Source organism: Hirundo rustica, chromosome 3 (genome assembly GCF_015227805.2).
Source record: "Hirundo rustica isolate bHirRus1 chromosome 3, bHirRus1.pri.v3, whole genome shotgun sequence".
Lineage (NCBI taxonomy): Eukaryota > Metazoa > Chordata > Aves > Passeriformes > Hirundinidae > Hirundo > Hirundo rustica.
In genome coordinates, this window is record NC_053452.1 from 82415076 (window position 1) to 82433043 (window position 17968).

The 17968-nt window shown below is 37.2% G+C and overlaps 1 long non-coding RNA gene across 1 annotated transcript; it reads left to right on the forward strand.

Annotated features, from left to right (window-relative positions):
- Positions 1-15520: 15520 nt before the first annotated feature.
- On the forward strand, positions 15521-17082 carry LOC120749777 (uncharacterized). The gene is made up of 3 exons (XR_005699781.2): positions 15521-15591; positions 16161-16323; positions 16855-17082. It is a non-coding gene; the product is annotated as an uncharacterized LOC120749777 (long non-coding RNA).
- The last annotated feature ends 886 nt before the right edge of the window (positions 17083-17968 follow it).

Here is a 17968-nt window from a genome sequence, read left to right on the forward strand (position 1 = left end):
CAGTTAGAACATGGATTTATTTAGAACACAAAAAGCTGGAAATCTTGCCATGCAATCTTGCCTTTAGTTTCATGCTACCCAAAATGGGACAAAGGAATTATATATATAGTCACACAAAGTTTTATCTGCAACTGACAGAATATATTTCAGAATGACTCAAAAGGCAAATAGTATCCACTGACTAAAAGTAGAGTACTTAGTGCTTTAGGCAAGTGTCTGAAATTAGAGAAGATGAATCCAGACCTTGAGACATCAAAAGGTATTTCGGAAGAAATCTTTCAATCACTTTCCACCACAAAAAAAAAAAAAAAAAAAAAAAAAAAAAAAAAAAAAAAAAAAAAAAAAGAGTTGGTTGAAAATGATAACAACAATAATTAAAAAGTGATATATAAAGCTTTTAACCTATAACAATCCAATAAAGACTGCAATTTGGCCTTAAGTTATCTTCAGTTTGAAGAGAGAGACTTGGAAACAAAGCCAAACCCACAGTTTCTGACTTAGGCCTCTGGCTTCCAGACTCTGCTTCTTTGCTGCCATGAAGAGAAGAAAAACAATCCTGCTCCTATGCAACTCATGTAAATGAACGATTTCTGGTTTGTAGCTGGCAAGCAGATGCTCACTATATTGAAACAAATAGCGTGCCTTTGTTTTTTGATTTCTATTTGCCACTTAAGAGGGTTCTCAGCTGAAAATAAGAAACTTTGTGCAGTTTGAGGAACCTCCACTCTTAATTCAATGGGTAACATGTCTCTGAAACAGCAATGCCTGGACTTTGATTTCTGATTAGCCATCTGACTATGCTCTGTGGTGTGTTTGTTTGTTTTTTGTTTTTTGTTTTTTGTTTTTTTTTTGGGTGTGTTTTGCCATATTTTGGGTGTTTGACTTTGTGTTTTTAATTTTTTTATTTTTTTTTTCTGCAGTTCAAAATGTGTTAATAAATTTCTTATCCACTGTCTGGCTATTGGAAGCATTATTCTGGAATTATTGAATAAAAAACTAGCAATTGCTTGCTCGCAAATTTTAACCAGAAGTCTTTCTGGTATAAAAATGTTTTAATCCACTCAGTAGGAAGTTCCTTTTTAGTGTATTGATAAAAATACATGCTTACACTACATTCTCTTTAGTAATTATTTCCAAAAACAGTGGTGGATAAATACTGCAATGTTGGAATTAGTTCAGGTATAAGAACTTGATTTTAAGTTTAATTTTTAAGTGTATTATGACACCATATAAGATATGTGATAAGAACAATGTATCCAAAATTACAGTAGTTACTTAAATTTTTTACTGTGTTTGTATATCTGTAGAAATGTGTGCATGAATGTGTAGATGTATGTGTTATAAAATATTAATGTATTAATATAGATATTTTACATTTAATTTCTCTGTATGTGTGCATTTTTGGATTTTTTTTTTTGACTTGGGCAATGTCAAACCCAAGTATCTATCCAAGTCAAGCATCTAAATGTCCATAGTTGGGTTCATTCTGCTGCTTTGCACTGATGGCTGTTTTCTCTTCCTCTTTTCCTTTTCTGACCATCCCAGGCAGATATGTTTCAAAGAGGAAGATCACAGGTTCTTCTTATTCTTCATGTTGGAAACAAATAATCTTCTGAACGCAGAGAGGCTCTCTGTAACTTGGAGTACCAGTCCCTAAATGAACATTAGAAATTGCAGGGTGTCCTGCAAAGGCAGACAGTGCTGTAAATGAGAGCAAATAATTTCATCCTGGCTTGAGAAGTCCTAAATTTGTGGTGAGTTTGTGCATAGCTGTCTGTTTGAGATAGCCTGAGGAGTTGCTGCTTCTTTGTTTTTCTGCCCCCCTTGTCTGAGCTCTACCCTGTACAGTTCCCTTCAGTGCATGGATGTGGATGAGATCACAGCTAGTTCTGCTTTTTTGTTTCCCTTTCTCTCTTGTCTGTGTTTACAATAAAGCGCCTGTATTGAAACTCCAATGAATATGCAGAGTGAAGGAGGAACTTCTGGTGCAATTCTTTTTCTTGGTGAAGTTTTTCAGATAAAGTTGAGCAAGACCCTGAAGGATTTTTTTCTTTTTTTATGTACTGCAATTGAGAAAGATAGAAGAAGATTTCTCAATGTGTGTTGACCTGGTTTCAGCTGGGGTATAATTTATTCTATTCTTCATTGGTTCAGTGCTGCATTTTGGATTCAGTAGAATAATAATGTTAACGACACACTGATGTGGAGGACTCCCACAAAAATCAGTAAGGCCTAGGAATCACAGGGAATGACTCTGCTGTCAGAGATGCAGTAAACAACTGGCTGCAAGGCAGAAGGATGGGGGAAAGGTTTTCCCTTCAATAAATATTCTATGAATGCCAGGGAATTTCCTTGTCCAGCAAAGCTCCCCACGACTTCATAGCATAGATTTCATCCTCTGAGAGGACTTGCTTGCAGACATGCTTCTCTTCCACTGGTGGAGACTTCAGCTTTCCCTTCCTCCAAAACTTTATACTAATATGTCTTTCTGTGGTTGCTGGTGTACACTGAGACAAATATTAGGAAACCTGATCTGTCTTTAGTGCAATTTAGCAGATGGAAATGAGGAGGTTCAGCATCACATAACCAAGCAGCTATTTGTGGATGACAGGTAAGCACTAGACAGACCACAGGGCTGGAACTTCCTGATTAATGCCTTTCCCAAAATCTGTGCAGTCCATCCTAACTGCTCCTGTCCCCCCAGGGTTTGAATGTCTACTCCAGCTCATGACAGTTATTGCAAGCAGCTGAAGCAGAAATTGCTCTAGGCAAAATTACCTGGCAATTTCCATTATAAAATACTGTTTTCAATGACTTATAGCTTCTCCAAAGTTTAATTTGTTTTCAACTTTCCTTAGTAAATGCATTATTCTTTTGGGGGGAGGAGCAGGAAGGGGCAAGAGAGGAAGGAGTGATAGTGGGTAAGGAGAATAAATGGATAGACATAACCCCCCTGAAGGATCTTGTCTATTTTTCTTTTCTAGAAATATGTGCATTTTTTACCTGCCCATTTGGGAACAAGGACAGTAGAGAGTGTTTGTGGTTCCTGTGGTTGTTCCTTTGTAAATGCACCCATGGTTATGCATTTGGAAACCTGTTTGCAGATAGTCAGAGGCAGGACAGCTGGCAGTTAATTTTTCCAATGACAATGACGTGTGTGCTCCCACCTCTTGCCAGCACCAATGTCCTATCAGCCGAGCCAGGCTCTGAACCTGTCCCTTCCTGGGTGGCATGGGACACACAGTGGGGAGCTGCCATGGCATTGGGGCTGGAACCTGGGACTCTGGATTCAAAGGTGCAAGCAGGAGAGAGAAGATGGAGATCAGACTGTTGGGGGAAGGAGCCTTGTGGAGATGGCAGGATGGCTGTTGGCATTGTGAAGGAAGAAGGAGGCACTGGGACAGGAGGAGAAAAAGGACGCTGGAAACAAGACGGATGAAAGCCTTGTGCTGAATGGTGCTGTTATACAGCTCCTTATACTGCAGTCACACATGCACTTGTGTGCACTGTTACACAGTTCTGAGCTCTGAACTGCAGGAGCGCTAATCATGTCTGCCATTTATTTCAAAGTCTGTCCAGTGCTTGGAGTGTGAATTTGGGCTGCGTCATAAAGGCAGCTGCTCCCTGCCAAACCCCTTCCTTCTTTGTGCACAATAATGTTGAAGGACAGAGGACTGCTGAAGAAGAGAAGATGAGCTTTTGTGATTTTGTGACTTGGTTTTGGTTTGTAACTTACACATCTATCTTGCTAATTTTCAATTTCTTCCTTTTCTTTATTTTTTTTAGATTTATTTAACTAATAACTTTTTTTACCATAAAATACATACTATGCTGATGATCTGCAAGGAATAAAGACCTTATGAAACTTCTTCTGTCTTCAGAACAGATTTTTGATAACAGCATGTAAATAAACCATGAGATTATAATCTTAGATGTTTAAATATTTTGATCTGTGGTGTTTTGGTTTTTTTTTTTTTTCCACTAAGAACAGCCCATCCTGTGCACTAAATGGTCAGAGACTCTCTGGGGGTTAATAAATGCACGATATTTGAATGAAACTTTGTCTTGTCACGTAGCAGAGAGAAGAAAAATGTAAGGTTTTCTGTACAAACTCATGCAGAAGCTTCTTTTTTTGAAAGTTTCACTGTGCTATCCTAGTACTGCATTCAATTAAAATGATTTGTATTTGTTATTTAAGCTAATATGGATTTTTTTCTCTGACTCTTTTCACACATGTGTGTGCTCGAACATATATGTGTTTGTGTAAAGTGTAGTTGTTTAGTATGCATAGAGATGTGTGAGAGATGTATGTTGGGCCAGAACTCTCTCATTCCTTAGCTGCCTCATGAGACTTTAAAAATTATGGTTTCCTGTTTACTTGTTAATTCATCATTATAAAATCCAAATGTTATTAGTATTCTCAGTGCTCCTGGTGAGTATCTGGAGTTTTAAACAAATCCTTTCTTTTCATAAAAGGAGAACAAGGCTTTATTTATATCGATTTGAAATTTTTTAAAAAACAGATAATGCAGAATGTTCTTAAAAACAGTTCTCCCATCATCTTAATGGTAATTACTGGATACATTTTGAAAACACAGTGTTTAAGCTGTGCATTTTATTCCTGCTACTTTTGAATCCTATGTTTAAGAGCAGATTCACGTGTCACTTAGGTGTTATCACTGATTGATTCTGCAAGGTGACAGGACAGGCAGTGAGCTATGCTGACCAAAGGAGAAAAAGAAAGGTTTACCTTGGTGTGGTAAAGCTTGAAAACGATGTTATCTCTCCGCCACCCGGTGCACTTTCCCAGCTGATTCTGCATGCAGCTATCAGATCTGCTAAGTCAAATTTCTCCGAAGTTCACTGAGGATTTGGGACAATAATAATGATGATATTATATGTGGACATTTTGATTGTGTTCTCTTGGGATCTTCAGAAAAGTGCAGGTTTGGATGGCTTGACCTTGTTGTAATTCGCAGAGCTTGTTCTGGACATTCCGGTTTTCTGCCATTGGAACACGCGCAGCTCCTATCCTGGAGGAGCCTCTGACCATTCCCAGACATTGTTTATGGCAGGAGTTCAGGAGGATGTGAGCCAACTCTCTTAGCTATTTGTACCATTTATCTCCCTGTCTCTCACCCGATCTTGACTTTTTCTATGGTTATGAGAAGATTTTATAGACATCTTTACAGCAGCGTCTCTCCACTGATGTCACGAGCAAGCATATTCTTTTCCATACCCTGTGATAACTGAGTCCTAAGTGGGATTTCAAGTATGTGGTGGGTGACCTGCTTGGCATGTTTCCTCTCTTACCTCTGATTTCCTCTCTCTGTACTGTACTCAGACTGTAAGGGTTGTTCAGCTGAAGCATGTACATTGGAGTGTGTATTGATCCCTGCTCCACTCACAGAGTTTAGCTGGCTATACGTCCTCTGAAGCTCTCTTACCATTAAAAAGATTGTGTTTGACCGGGGCTTAGACACTCAACCAGTTATTTTGAGTTACAAAGTCCCTGTCTTTTTCCAAAGATTCCCACACAGAGGATGGTTATTCTTCAAAATGTTTTCTTACCTTTGGGCAACTGAAGACTTGCCATTTTAACTGCATTTTTCATTTTGGGAAATGTTTAGCTGTTTGGGCAGTGATAATATCTGTAAACATTTGACAATGTAATTTTTCTCCACCAACAAGCTTGTTCCTTGTCATGACTCTTTACCATTCCATTTACCTTCAGGTTTTATGCCCCAAATTTAGTATCTAGAGATGTTACTGGGCAACAAGATATTTCTATTCACTAAATGCTCCTCATTTTTTTGTTGCAAGAGGAAGCTGGATCTCTACTAATCCATTTGAATGCTTCTTTTGACATTAACCACACTTCTTGATGAAAGGAAGACTTTCAGGGATCCAGCTGGAAATCCTCTTTTCTCCTTAGATCAATGCCAAGTTCTCAGCTGCACATCATGTTCCCATGTATGAGCTGAAAGATAAGAAGTAACTTTGAGAAATTGAATCTCTCCTATTGTGGTACCTGGAGGACAAATATTGCTTCAGGTGGCGATGCAATCTATCAATTACAGATCGTGTATTCCTGTTGTTGGCTGACACTGCTGCTTTTGTGGTGGTTGTCCAAATTGGATCAGGCATGGAGGATCTTGATTCCTTCTTAGGAATCATGCCACAATTTGTACTAATGCTTTTTCTTGTGGGCCAGTTGCCCATAGATGGATAATAGACAAATTTGTAAAGTTTTGTTAATATTATGATAAAATCCCTTAATTGTGGGAAATAGTACTCAAAGAACAACTTCTTGAAAGATCTTAAGAAACTCTTCTATGGATTTTTTAAATTTATGCATAGATCAAAGACAGAAAATAACACAAAGAGTTTAAGTAGGCTGATAAGGAATACCAGGCTAATTACAGCATAGAAAATAAAATAATTAAAAATACATCCCTGAAACTGTTTTAAAAATACCCAAAAAAAAAAAAAAAAAAAAAAAACCACAAAAAAAAAAAACCAAAACAAACAAACAACAACAAAAAACAAAAAAAACCAAAAAAAAACCAACCAACCAACAACAACAAAAAACCCCAAAAAACCAAAAACCCCCCAAACAAACAACAACAAAAAAAACCCCCCAAAAACCCACAAAAACAAAAAACACCACCAAAACACACCAACACCCCGCCCCCCCCCCCCCCCCCCCCCCCCCCCCCCCCCCCCCAACCATAACCTTTATATTTTTCTGTGAAATTGAAATCCAGAGTTTATGATGGTTAAACTGTGAGGATCCTTTTATACTTGGTATCAAAGGTTTGTACTGAAAATACAAATAGAAATAGTTTTTAGGTCAGAACTCATGCAATAACCAGACAGTCTTTGAGTCTGTTCTTGTCTTGGATCCTAGAACTAATAGTATTTCAGTTCAAATAGCTCTACATCCTGTTCAACAGGACTATTTTTAAAGCAGTAGATGGATTTAAGTATGAAGACTGAACAAACCTAATTGATGGTTTATTTTTCTTAAGCCCTGATGCATGTTTTTAAAGTACATTTTGTATATTTAATCAGACAACTGCTACCACTACGTATCTTCAGAGAATTTTCTTCATTCCACTTTTCAGAAATGCTGTCTATTTTCTCATATTTTTAACAAAATTGTGTAGCTTAATGATGTTAGACTCTCCTGGAAGAGTAGGGAGTTTCTGATGCTTTAAAGCGTATCCATGTAAAGTCAGTGGGTATTTTATACAAGAGCATTCACTGACAACAGGAATGTTTATATTGCATTTTGCCAGGAGGCATGTCCTTAGCTGTTTAAAACTGCAGAACAAACCTCAAGCCCAGAGTTTAAGAGTCTAAGGCCTTTTAATTAGAAATTAAAAGGATGCCAGTGCTTTCTCTTGCTTGAGAATTTGGAGAAAGCAAAGAATACCAGAGGGTAGACTGAGCAACACTGGTGACTCCAAGCTGGAAGTTTTAAATATATGATGAATATTTATATTTAGAAGGCTTTCTCAAAAGACATGTATTCTTAGGTTGACAAAAACAAAAATTCTCTCAAAAAAGTAAGTATATGCTTTTGTCTTTTCCTTTTGTGCAAAAGAAAATGAAGAATGTCTTATGCAAATACAGAAAATATTCTCCATGGGCTAGTTTAATACTTTTATTATTTTTATATAACAACTTCAAAAATACATAAATCTGGAATATTTTGCCTAAAAGACCAAGTTTTGGGTCCTAATCCATTTTATATGTTCAAACCACATATCTTAAGTTATGGGATATTTTCTTGTTTTTGTGCTTAAATCAAAAGGACTCTGTTCAGTGCAGAAAATAATGAGGTTGACTCTGAAATTTTGTAAACTCTGAATTCATCTGTAACCAATAGAGTTTAGAAAATAGTCCCTCCCCTTCATTCCTTTTTGTGTCTCTAAAGAGAGAGCCATTTCCCCTTGCCACCTTGTTTAATTCAAATACATGCTTCCAACAAATAGATGAAAGACAAGATAAACTACAGAAAGAATTTGCAGGTAACTAGAAGCAGAAAGAAAGAGCTGAAGCAAGAAAGGACAAGATAAATTTGGTAAATAGATTTTTCTCATTTTGCAGAAGATGCTGTTGTATAAGGTATAAAACTTGTTCTACACCCGCTTCAAAACCAAGGGAGAATTTAAAAAACTGTTCATGTGTTTGGAGTGAATTAGCTTCTTTTTCTCTGTGTATTTCCACAAACAGCATTTTTCAATAATCTATGCAAATCTACTGTAATACTTACTCAGGTTGCCTGCAAGCATCTGACATTAAAAATATTTAAATATTACCCAAGCTTGTAATGGAGTATTCTGCCTTATTACAAACTTCGTAAAAGATTTGTCTATGAATAGAAAATAATTCATTATGAAAAAAATTGAAGTATCATCTCAATATAGTGTAGGTGGGACATACTGCAGTGTTATCTGAGATCTGAGTTACTCAAGCCTGTATGAGGGAAATTACTGTAGCTCTGTGTGCAAAGGGAAATAATTAGAAAGAAAAAAATATTTGAGCAGCAAAAATAAAACAAAGCAGAAACGCATAATTGTTGTAGCAATAGCAGTATATTTGAAAGTATTGATGAATGATGAAGGTGTTATGGCTACATGTCAAGAAACAGATGACAATGCTCCTGAAGAATGCTTGGGAACAAATCCCTTACTGAGCTCTGGTCTCAAATCATGAGGAGAGAAACACCTTGGCTGTGGTGCTGTCTACTTGTAATGCTACCTGAAATTTGAAAACATGAATGTCTAACAGAGCAAATGTTTATTTAGAAACATATTTTGAAACTATTTTACAACTCCTTGAAAAGCCTAACAAGAGCAAATGCCAAAGCCAATTTCACGAATGAAGGACCAGGGGCAGGTTAGGGTGCTATCAGGGATAGGGAGGAGAAGGCATGAAAGGAAATTTCCTGCACAGGATCTGGTCACTGCCCAGTCCTGAATGCAGTGACTGGGGTTTGAGCTAAAATAGACCAGTTTAAGTGGGCTCTGGGGTTATTTTTTATCTCAGAGCAAGAACTTCAGGAGGGAAGGGAGAAGAGATTGTAGGAAATCACAGGCTTCTTTAAGGTGAAGCTTCTCTTAAATGTGAGCTAAATTGTGAGCTAAGGTGTGAAACAGTGACAGAAGGGTGTTAAGTTTCACAGTGATCGTCTCCTGTAACGAGGAGCAATTCCAGCCCATTATTGTATGTGCTTCATTGCTATAATGTGTGAAACAGTGACAGAAGGGTGTTAAGTTTCACAGTGATCGTCTCCTGTAACGAGGAGCAATTCCAGCCCATTATTGTATGTGCTTCATTGCTATAATGTGTGAAACAGTGACAGAAGGGTGTTAAGTTTCACAGTGATCATCTCCTGTAACGAGGAGCAATTCCAGCCCATTATTGTATGTGCTTCATTGCTATAATGCAAATATATATTAAGGGATATTCAAAAACCAGATATTGCATGGCAAAAGATGACATATAAAAACACAAGTACATTTAAATACAGAAATTTTTGCATAGATAGAATGTAGAGACTCTTGTACAGTGGAGAGTGAAATTTTGTAGAAGACAAAGACAGGAAATTCAGATCTTTATTTTACCCTAAATGGAAAAATTTAGATAATTTCTGCAGTCATATGAGTTTTAATGAAGGGAAGATGTCTTTCTGTCTTCTGCAGAATGTTCATTGCCCCATTGGGTTCTTGGTCCTGTACTCCCCATGTTAAGGCTGACGACCCTTAACCGGCTTTCAAGATGTTTACTGACACCACTTCTCTAGGGTACTAAAGACTTATACATATTTGCTATTTTTCTTACCATCTTTTTTTGCTTTTTTCCCCCTTTTAATTATGTTCACTATTCTTTGGTCTGGAGATGTTAGAGTATAATTTTTAATATATTTTAATTTTTTTCTATAAAAATTATTTGCTTTGGGTTTTACATTTTCCATCCAGTTTGGCAATATGTTTGATAATGCATTGAAATAATATATTAATAAAATTAATATGAAGTATTTTGCTGATAAAATACTTTTGCTTATTTAATTAAAAAAAAAAAAAAATCCACATGATTCTCTGTTTTGTGTCATAGTCACAATCCAGATCTTCCTTTACCAATATGGTTATTTAGAGAGGAACCTACGGGAGACTAGGTTACTTCTTGGTTGTCAGGTGCCATCTGGGGGTCAGAGGGGATCCTTTAGGCACTGGGCATCTGTGTTTTGCTGACAGAGTCCAGTGACACATTTCACTTACTTAAGCTTTGCTCTAGTGCAGTCGTGGCTGTGTTAATTCTGCTAGAAGGCTTGCTATCCACAGCAGTGTTATCTGTGCACCACTCATAGTATTGAAAGTTTTTGTTTGTTTCCAATTTACTACATGTTTAAGTCACAAGAAGCAAAGAAATGTTTTGTAGTGGAGCAATGCTGATTTTCCCCGCCTGGTAATATTAGCCAAAGCCAGGTAAATAATACACCAGGAAAATGAATACTGAGGGTTGCATTTACTGACTCTTTTCTCATAATTCCATTATAAATTTTTCTCTCAATTCTTGTTCCATTAGGGAATTGATTCTCAATTGTGTCATCTTTCTAGTAAAGTATTTTAGTAAAACTGTCATTATATTTTCTTGTTCCTTCCATTGAGCTCTCTGGGGTAAAAACAAGGGTTTAATTTGAGGGCAATCAGATGCTAATTTTTAAGACACTTCTTGTTTATCTGTGGTAATTTACTGCAAGGGAAATTTCAGTGGTACAAGGCAAGCATGGAAACGAAGCAGTTTGGCTCAAGTTTCACTCACACTCTCTGAATGCAGACTGTGCTGCGTATGTAAATCGGACCTGTGGTCTAAAAGAAGCCTGAGGGCTTTAAAAGGCTCTGTATATATGGGTGTTTTACTGTTCCTGCACCATTCCCACAGCTCCGCCGACTAACATGACACAACCAGTCCCTTCCACTGTCCCCCATCTACAGTCTTGCTCTGTTTCTTTGTGTATGTGAGGGGACAGAGACATGCCTGTCCTTCTGTTCGGGTCTTCCCCCTTTATCCCTCTGTGGCAGCTATGCCAAGCAAGAACAGGGCCATTTGAGACTTATGATTCAAAAACTAACCTGGCATTGGGGTGACAGTGGGCACAGCTACTCTTCAGAAAAAACAAGGGGTTCTTTGAAAAGCAAAGTTAGAGAAACCATGTTTCTTACAGCTTTACATGTTTTGATTTAACCTTAATGCCTTCAGCTCCTACCTCTCCTGCCCTTTTTCTATTACTCTTTCTTCCCCTCTCCCCAGGAATCACGTTCAAACAATGCTCTCCACTTTTGGTCCCCTGTTTGGCATGCTATCCAAAAACAACATCAGCACTGTCTAGCCAGCTGAGCACAGTCTAGTATAAGGAAAAAGTATTTTTGGGTATCTACCACTTTGTCAGTATTTCTTTTACAGAGAGTTTCTGGGGAACTTGCATCAGTCTCCTTTGAGATGTCATTAGCACATTGAAAATCTGAGGTCACTTGAAAATAGCAGGAGAAACCTGAAATATTAAACTTATCTACATATTTTTATTCTTACTTGGATTGATATTTGCCAAGATTGCTTTACTAGTGATTAGTTGCTAGTAATTGTTGTCCCAGGGAGGACCTCAAGTGTCATAAAAGAGTTAAGGCAGCAGAGGGTTATTGCTCCATAGAAACCTGCTTAGTTGTCTATTGCTAACAAAACAACTTATTCTGGTGTGTTTGTGGGGTTTTATTTATTTATTTATTTATTTATTTATTTATTTATTTATTTATTTAATTCAGAGTGGGATCTGTCCCTCAAATAGGGATTAATTAATATTTTAAGAGCATTCTGTACTTTGATGAGGGTGGGTATCTCCTTTACTGGTATATGTTGATAACCAGTCCTAACCCTTATTACATAAACAAATTAGTGATTTTCTAAATTATTTTTGCTTCCCTAATGCAACAAAGCCCCTTTTATACAGCTACAGCTGCACATTGACATGAAGGCATAAGGTCTTTTTTTAAAAGCTGTGTATTGCATTAAACTCTTCAGTGTTTTGGTCATAGTGCTAGTGCCTTACCATGTGAAAAACTGAGCTTTTATTTTATTATGGGAAGAGATCCTCTCTTTTAAATTTCATTTGGTTTTCTGATCTGTAGATCAGATATTCTGATAGAAGTATCAGAAGATTTACACTTGCTATTCTGATACAGATTTACTGGCTGTATGATGTTTAACATTCTCAGAATAATTTTAGTACCACCATAAAATTCAAGATTCACAGAGAAAAAGAGCAAAAGGAACTATTCTGATATTTTCCCTGATCTATGGATGCCTTATATTTAAACCAGTTACTAATATCTTGAGCCGAATGCTGTAGACTTGATTAATTAATATAATGCAGTAGCTCTTTTTACATCTTTCACAGAAATTTAGAGAAGTTAATCACCCAACTCTCCCTTCCTCAAGCCCATGGGTACTGGGCATAGAATTCTCTACATCATCTTTGAAATGAACCAAACAGTAAAACTGACTGAAAGGCATTTGCTCCATTTCCTAGTCATTTTTATTGTTCTCTATTGCACTATGCAGTATTCAAAAATCCCGATTAAAGCAGGGATATCAGAAACACCTAGAATAATCCAGCATACTTTTAAAAAATATCCCATATACAGATAGCCTCATATTTTCTTTCCTCTTTCTCACTGCTGTCTTTCTAGCTTTAGTAAGAGAAATCAGGCTTTATTATTTTTTCTCAAAGTTCTGACTACAGCTGTATCCTTTGTGGTCTATGACATAGTTCACTCATAGGTTTACAACCTGCTTCTCTGACTACAAAGTGGTTTCCTGTTATCTATAAAAAATAATGCAACTAGGAGAGGTTTGTGATTACTGGGAAAAAAAAACGAATTATAACAGTGTCTGTCCTCCTGAAATTAATTTCTAAGCATATGAAGGATAAAAAGACAGTCAGAAATTATCTACCTGTTTTACCAAGGGAAAAACATTCTTGACCAGCATGGCCATCTCCTATGATTAAATGATTTTCAGTGTGGATGACCAGTGAGCAATAGGTGAAACTCTACTTCAGTAAAGCTTTTGATACCCTCCTTCTACATTCTCATTTAGAAGGTAACATGAGCAATTGCACTCTTTTAGTTGTGTGATGACTTGATGTTAAGTAATGAGTGAATAAATACTGTGTATCAAGCATAAATAGAGATATCTCTATTATTGAATAAGTCTATCAACAGTCTGGAGGATAAAATTCCTTAGGAAATGTAAAGATAACATGAGAGTTTAAACAAAACATTAAATGTGGAGGGTTTACTAGTGAGTGGCAAAACTTTGGTCAAGAAAATCCTGAGGAATATGTCAACAGGAAGGTTACAAATTTCAATGAAAAGCACACATTTCCATACTGGAAGCAAAATAATTATAAAATTATGTCTGGGCAGGGACAGCTGTGATTCACAGTGCTCTCGTGGCCCTGATGAATAGAAGTAAAGCCAATTGATTGAGACAAGTCATCTTTTTCCTTCCTCAGCACCAGTGGTACTGAAAGTTTGCTTCCAGTTTTAGGTTTCTTATTCAAAAAAGCTGTTCAGAGATTGACATCAGCAGGCTACCAAATGATATGAGACATCAGGCATGGGACCTACCTGGAGAAGTTGATGGAGTCGGGAATCCCTAACCTGGCAGGAGGAAGCGGAGGCCTGGAGATAATTGCAGGCAGCTACAAAGATGGTGGAGCAAAGTTCTTTTCATTGGTGGCGCAAGGTCTAAAGAGGCTAAAATCTGTATTTTGGGATGTTTGCTAGTTATGACATTAGGAAGGAGACTTTCCTTTGGAGGATTAGGCAACACTGGAACAAGTTCTCTCCTTGCAGGGTGTGGACTAGCCACACAAAACTACAGCTGACTTGACCTCATACAAGAGGTTGCTGTGCTGTGGATAGAAAGCTAGAGCAGATAACCTCCAGACATGCCTCCAATCAGAATTCAATGATTCTGCGATATATAGTTGTGTTTCTCTGGATCAAAATCCAAATGTTATATGTGACCATTTAGACCCTGGTGTCATTTAATGTTTTCTCAGTCATCTAATTTCATGAATTACATGAACAGTATGTAGATTGTAGTATCAAATCATTGTTCATAATGTTGAATGCTAGACCTCCTTGAGAAATGCCACTATGTTTCATTTTCTAATCAATTATGATTTTTAATGAATATTTAACTTATTTGTTAATCTATATCCCTGATGAGGTGTTTCTGTTTAGTAAGGCAAATGGTTTATATTTCCAAAAGTCTATACATAAAACGTACAGGTGCCTTTATTAATCAAGCCTGCAATTTTCACTCAAAAAGTGAAATCTGGTTTGTTTTACTGTGATAATTTTTCCATTAAATTATAATGATTGGCACTGATTGTTTTTCAAATCTGTTAGGGTTTTTTTTTTCATTGTTAATACAATCTTGTATCATCTGTTCCACCATCATGCCTGGTGCTGGTGCCATATGACCTTTTTGAAAAATTTCTAATTTCCATTCTTCCTGAATTTTTACTGTGTTCCAGACTTATTACACTATAATATCAGTAACTCTGAAATAATTTGGCCAGCCATTTAATGAATCTTAGATGCAAGCTACCTGACCCATCTGGTCTTAAAAAAATATTTAGCCAGTGTCTCCTTATCTTTATGGATCCAGCCCCATTTGAAGCACTTGCATGTGTGCCCACACATCTAGTGGGTCTCACCTTTCTCCAGTCTAGTAAATGGGTCATTTATGTTGATTGTAAAGAGATCTGAAACACTTCCCTAGTTTTCACACTGAGGTGCATCTTTGGGTCAGATTGTTCTATACCATCCCTTTAAAAATGTTCAACCAATTTTTATTTCTGTATCTATCTTGTAACAATTATTTTTCCAATACCAACTTGAGCTTGAGGAGCAATTTATTCTCTTGCCTATTTTGACCTATAGCCTTGTATCATTATACTTCTTTGATGAGTAGCATTTTCTTAGTACAGGGATCTGTATTTTTCTGAATTCCTTCAGGTCTGAGTTATGTTATATTTATTCACAAGTGTTTATTCATATGTTTATTCATACATTTATTCATTGGCATTGTCCTAGGTTACAATGTAAGATGTGCCCAAAGTATGTATTCTATCACCATCTCCATGAGCTGTTGAAACTAGGTTGGGCAGTGTTTCCCTTGCCCCCTGCCTCCAGACCATCTTCTGTTAATGGCCCATCAATGCCCTGCTGCATGACTCATAGGTAACTCCCTCTAGGAGCTATCTCTGGCTAATGGGCAATCAAGGACCCATTGCAAGACTGATAAAATGATATCAGCCCATTGTGAGATGCTCCACCCAGGGGGTGGAGCTGAACGTTCCCACCTGGATATAAGCTAGGATTTAGGACAGCACAGGCAGCCTTACCCACTGGATTCCCAGAGGATAAGCGCTACCAGACCTTTCTGTGGGAACACTGCTTCAACAAGACCACTTCATCTGGACTGCTACCACCACCCACAGAGTATCAGGTTGTATTCTGACTCTGTCACTGTTCTTTTGTACTATTGTATTTATTTATTTTATAAAACCCACCCCCCCCCCCCCGCCCCCCCCTTCTATTAAATTGTTTTTTTCTGACTTGGAGTCCCTTGTTGGTTTTGCTTTCAAGCCAGCACAGGCATTCATGTACATATATATATATATATGTGTATGTATGTTTGTGTATATATATGTATTTGTTTGTACATTCCATCTTTCTAAAACAAATGATAACCAGAGATATTTAAATATGGGGTTTTTGGCAAAGAGTTGCTTCCAAAGCTTAGAGAAGAACAAGTGGTATTTCTCTGATGAGATGAAATACATGCCTTATGCCAAATTATTCATATTATTGCCATTAACACAGGATCTGTGTCATCTATACTTAATGTTTCCTACTTGAACCTCTTAGTGACTCTCTTTGCATAAAAGTAAACTTTGCTTAGTTTTCCTAAGTGATAAAATTAATGTCTTGCCTTTTTCAGCACCTGGATAGCCAGAGTTGTTTGGGAGGAGGGACATGCTTGCCTACACTCTTTTCCTTCTCTTTTCTGTCTAGGAATAAGATTTCATGAGAGAAATGAATCACCTTGGCTTTTATTTGGGCTCCACAGCATGTCCTCTTCCCTCAACACCAATTCTGCCTTTGGGACTTACATAAGAACAAACCACATTGCCCTGCTCTCTGTCCTGCCCTAGGTGCTGCCATCAAGTTTTTGAAGGTGGGGCTCACTTTCCCCTTGATAAATATTTTAAAATATGTAAATATATTTGCCTATATAAGTTAGTCCTGTGCAAACAATTGCCATAGGGAAGGAGAATACAGAGAAAGACAAATGGAAAAGAGTTAGCTGTAAACTGAGATTTAAGTCTAAAAAAGAGATTTCTCTGCTCCTCCTAATTGTGTAGGTGTAAACCAGAAATGTGATTTTTTTTTTTTTTTTTTTTCTCTAAGCCAAGTTTTGAATTGATCCTGCTTAGTAGAGTGTTTAGAAGGGTGAATAACATCATTGCAATGAAAACATGGAGAGTTAGCTCTAGGTTTGCTTTTTGGTCTTAAGGTGAGAATCACTCTTTGAATAAAGCAATGAAGATTGTAAATCAGAGCTGCAGAATTATCTGTCAGGACCAAGTTAGGCAGAAAATACTTACAGAAACAAGCTCAATCAATACTACTCTCAACAACCAATTTCTGTGTTTTCTGGGAACATTCACCACTCAAAAAGTTTTTTTCCCTTTTTTTTCTTTCTTAGAAGTCATCTTATGTCTGCTCTAAATAGAGGATATTCAGCTCCTTTGATGGATTTGGCAAGGATAAGTGAAGCCATCATGTCATTGACACTTTTTCAAATAATAACCCTCCTTGCTGACTTGATGGATTTGGAAGTTTCTGCCTTGATAGTTAACAGAAAATATTTTGAAGTGCTCTTGCTCTTCTTCTCATTTTATTTTTTCCACACATTTTATGGCCCTGAGAAATAGGCCAACGATTGGCGCCAATGGCAGGCAAATATCTGAAACCTACTGAAAATATAGGTGCTGCTGATGGATAACAAACTCAGCTGGCTTGCTTTGTGGCTGCAACCTGTAGTTCTTCCAGTCAGAGAGTTCATTCATCTAGAGCTGGCTTGGAGAGTTTCTCGTGCCACCTCACAGAGATCCTAGAATTTAGCTTTGATTAGAAGATGCCTTTGGTTGACTTAGCAGAAAGCTCCATATGGCAGCAGCCTTGAGAGATTTTAGAACATGCTTTTGCTTGTCACTTGTGTTCCAGTAAAAGTCAACATAATTGAAATCCCCATGATCAATGTGTGTGCTTTTTTACAACTCTCATTTTTTCATGCGTAAATGCTTCCTGTTCTGCCTTCTAATCCTGCCCTGGAGATGCATAACTGTTCCTTATGATTATTGATTTTCACTATTTTCACTCTCATCTCAGTCCAAACTCTTTCAGCTGTGGTGAGCAGACTATATTTGTAAACTTTTCCCTCTGAGATAATGTCCTTCCTCACATGTTTGCGTATAAATGTAGTGCATCCTGCTACTTTAATGCTGACCCTGCCAGTTCTCTGGTTTAGTGATACTGAAATGAGGTAATCATGATCCACTATTTCATTATTTATGTAAATATGTAAGGATAAGGAGGGAAAAATATCCTGGATCTCCCCATGGTTTTTATGATTCTGTTTTGTAAGCAGGGTGTAATCCTAAATGAGCTAATAAAAGAACTCTCTTATTTACACACAAACATAGTAGATGTGACACAAGACATTTTCTTAGCATCTTCAGTAACTTCTAGTCCAGTCTCATGTTAAGATTGACCTTTTCTCTGACCATAGGATGTTTTTTGCAAGATTGAAGATTCTA